Source organism: Nematolebias whitei, chromosome 12 (assembly GCF_014905685.2).
Source record: "Nematolebias whitei isolate Nwh7 chromosome 12, NemWhi1, whole genome shotgun sequence".
Taxonomy (NCBI): Eukaryota; Metazoa; Chordata; class Actinopteri; order Cyprinodontiformes; family Rivulidae; genus Nematolebias; species Nematolebias whitei.
In genome coordinates this window covers 9,547,180-9,550,944 of record NC_056509.1, presented here as the reverse complement: position 1 = coordinate 9,550,944, position 3,765 = coordinate 9,547,180, and the positions used below count along the sequence as shown (strand labels likewise).

At 38.6% G+C, this 3,765-nt stretch overlaps 1 non-coding gene across 1 annotated transcript; it reads left to right on the top strand.

Moving 5' to 3' along the window:
• The first annotated feature begins 2,793 nt into the window (after window positions 1-2,793).
• On the top strand, window positions 2,794-2,885 carry LOC119418788. The gene has a single exon (XR_005187227.1). It is a non-coding gene; the product is annotated as a small nucleolar RNA SNORD88 (small nucleolar RNA).
• Window positions 2,886-3,765: the final 880 nt, after the last annotated feature.

The window sequence follows — 3,765 nt, the reverse complement described above, 5'->3', positions numbered from 1 at the left end:
AAACGCCTTGTATCTGTGACCTTCCTTCCCTTCATTGATTACGGTGACATTATTTACATGAATGCTCATACATGTTGGATGCTGTCTATCATGGTGCACTAAGATTCATAACTGACTGTATCTACCATACCGCCACTGCACCCTGTATTCACTGGTTAATATGTCATCAATTATAATATATATATACATATATGTATGGGGTGCCATTTGTAAAGTTACACAGTCAGAAATTAACAGCAATATTTTGGTTTATTTAGCCTTTAATGGTCTCGGTACAGTACCTGGAAGAGAGAGGAGCATCTGTCTGCTGTAAAGCCGCCGTTCAGAACCAGTCACGACTACACTTTGGGTCATTCATTCAACCTTTATTTATACAGGTTAATCCCATAGAGCCTCGGGGACTCATTTACAAAAGAGACCTGATTTCTTTAACAAAGAATGATGACAACAGTGGACAACAACAACAACAATAGATAGGTACAAAAGAGGCATACAAATTAAAATTTCTTTTTTTTTTTTTACAAATCAAAACAAATAGCAACCCAAAGAACAGTCAAAAGGAAAAGTAGAGAAAAAAACAGCTAGATAAGGCGGTGTAGAAAACTGAAAACAGGAACATGTCTGTGTTGGTTCTTGCTAGGAACTTAACACATGTCTGAAGCCACTTAGAGAGGTCAAGGTTGAAAGCTTCAGGTCATTTTGCAAGATATTCCAGGAATCAGGAGCGGAGTAGGAGAAGGTACTTTTGCCTAGTTCAGTCCTCACTGAGGGAACACTGCAGGTAATAATGTCCTGAGAGTGCACGCTGTAGCTGCACTCACACAGAGACATGCAGGAGGAGATGTATGAAGGCAGCAGACCAAGAAGTGATTTAAAGATGAAAATGTACCAGTGGGAGAGTCTGCGTCAAGTTAATGATGTCCAGTTAACCAGTGAATACAGGGTGCAGTGGCGGTACGGTAGTTACATTCAGTTATGACTTGGTGCACCATGATAGACAGCATTCAACATTTGCAGGGTGCTTGTAGGAGCGTTCATGTAAATAATGTCACCGTAGTCAATCGAGGGAAGGAAAGACACGGATACAAGACGTTTCCTTGCATTCAGAGTTAAACAGGATCTATTTCTGAAAAAGAAACCCAGTTGAACATTCAGTTTCCTTATTAGGTTTTCCACATGGAGCTTAAAAGAGAGATGCGAGTCGACCAAGATACCCAAATATTTATAGGATTCGACAAACTCAGTGGGGACACCATTTGAAGATAAAATCAGAGGAAGAACTGCTGGGACTGACTTCCTGTTTGAAAAAAACTATCCCCTTGGTTTTATCGGCGTTTAGGACAAGTTTGAAACAAAACAAATCTGACTGGATGATGTCAAAAGTGGATTGCAAAAGCTGGAAAGCCTTAGCAACTGGCTCGACAATAAACAACTGTGTCTTCAACAAAGAAATGTAAGGATGCACGAGGGATGCTCTTACCTACATTACCTATGTAAATTGTAAAGAGGGTGGGTCCTAAGACTGAGCCTTGTGGTACACCATTACTGACTGTTAAATAACTGGAGGAAATACCGTTATGTTGAACACATTTCCTCCGATCTGAAAGATAGTTAGAGAATCAACCAGTGGTGTGATCTGAGAAACCAATTTCTGAGAGCTTATGACACAAGATGTCATGATCCACAGTGTCAAAAGCTTTAGACAGGTCTAAGAAATGTGCGGCACAATAATCTTTAGCATCCATTGCTTCAACAATGTCATTAAGAACCTTCAGCAACGCAGTCATTGTGCTGTGTTGTTTCCTGAAACCAGATTGATGTGGAGGTAAGATGTTTAATGAGTCAAAATACTTTATGATTTGAGAGTTTATCAGTTTTTCTAGAACCTTGGCTAAAGTTAAAGAGCTAAAGAGCTTAGAGATTGGCCGATAGCTGTTCAGTGAGGTGGGGTCACCTCTCTTCAGCAAAGTTCATGACTCGGATCTTATTAATGTTTTTCTTTACAATTTGTGATTTTATTTGATGTACATAGTTTGTCCCACCTCGTGTACCACGTGTGGTGTGTATGACAAATACATCTCTGACTCTGATTAGACACAGATTAAATGTTAAAGATGAATATTTTTATATTTATCATTTATATCTATGTTAGAGGTATCAGGAATAAGGTGGATAATATAACAAAACATTTTGTTATTCTTGATCATTCAGCTAGTGGAAGCATGGACGGAGCTGAAGTTTTAGCTTCTGACCACAAGAGGGCGGTAGCGCTCTCGTGCCGTTGCTGCAACCTCTAGCGATAAAAACACGAAGCAGTTTGCGCAGCCGCAGTTCGAGTGGCGAGCGAGATCCGAGTTTAAATACAGAGCCGGTTCTTCGTGGAGGTACTAAGACGGAGCCTTCGAACGGTTGTTCTCAGTATTTCATGCTTTAAATGTAATTTGTTTGTGGTTTTAGATGGAGTATTCAGCTACTAACGAGCCGTAAAATATCTCGCACGTAAGCGAAAATATGTTTTAGCCTAGCTAAACACAGCTTTGGTATATTAAGCATGATGTGGTCGGTTTAATTATTTATGCTGCTAAACTAAACATTTTTTGTCTTATTATAAAAGACTAGTTTCAAATATTTTTAAGGCCTGTAAAGCATTTTTAGGACCTACTTGCATTAGTCAGGCCTGCCTCCACGTGGTGAGCACATGCTGTTAGCATGATGCTAACAGGCTGAAACTGATGTTTAATTTAAAGCCTTTAATGTTCCTGCAGCCGTTCTTTGTGTAAATTCAAGGGTTTAATTCTCTGCTGATGACTGGCACTGGGCTCTGAGTCCTCCTGGAGACAGATGTGCACCTTCGGCCCTGACAAGCTGAAGTTTCTGAGGAGAAAATCTTTAAAACGTGTTTTTAAGGTGAACATTGTGAACATTTCTCTAACTTTATTTTCTTCTTCTGCGTTGGGTGTAAACTTCTGAATCAGCCAAGCTTGTATCTGCAGGAAAGTGAGTAAAGTTTATTTTGACATTAATAAAGGACCAGCAAGAGTGCTGAAATTCAGATTTAACCAAAAACTGAAATGATGTGCAAAAGCTTCCACATTTTTCAATTTAATTCAGTTTATTTATACAGTGCCAAATCACAACAAAGTTGTCTCAGGGCACTTTACAGGAACATTCACATACATAAAAGCCAATTATTAAAGTTCTCTAAGAAATCCAGCAGACAAGTTGAATATTCGCTTTGTTGCAGTCTCCCATCCTGAGCAAGCACAGTGGCAACAGTGGAAAGGAAAAACTCCCTTTTAAAAGGATTTATCAAAAAGGAAAGTCTTAAGCCTAGTTTTAAAACTGGATAATGTGTCAGCCTCATGGACAGAGAATGGAAGTTGGTTCCACAAGAGAGGAGCCTGATAACTGAAAGATCTGCCTCCCATTCTGTTTTTGGAAACTCTAGGAAATGTGAGTAAACCTGCAGCCTGAGAGTGGTCTGTTAGGAAAATATGGAACAATAAGATCTGTAATATATGATGGAGCCAGCCAGGTTGTTGAGAGCTTTTTTTTTTTTTTTTTTTTTAAACAAATAAACCTTTTTAAATTAAAATGTTTATCCTTCTACATGTTCAGCTCATCATGTCTGTCTGCATATACATTTTATTCAGTTATTTTTTGCTATTAGTTAATTTAGGCCTAAAGTCCCAGGTTTGCAAGATCATTATTTTTCTACATGAAAAACAAATTGGTTCTATAATTTGAACATTAATGAGTTTTATA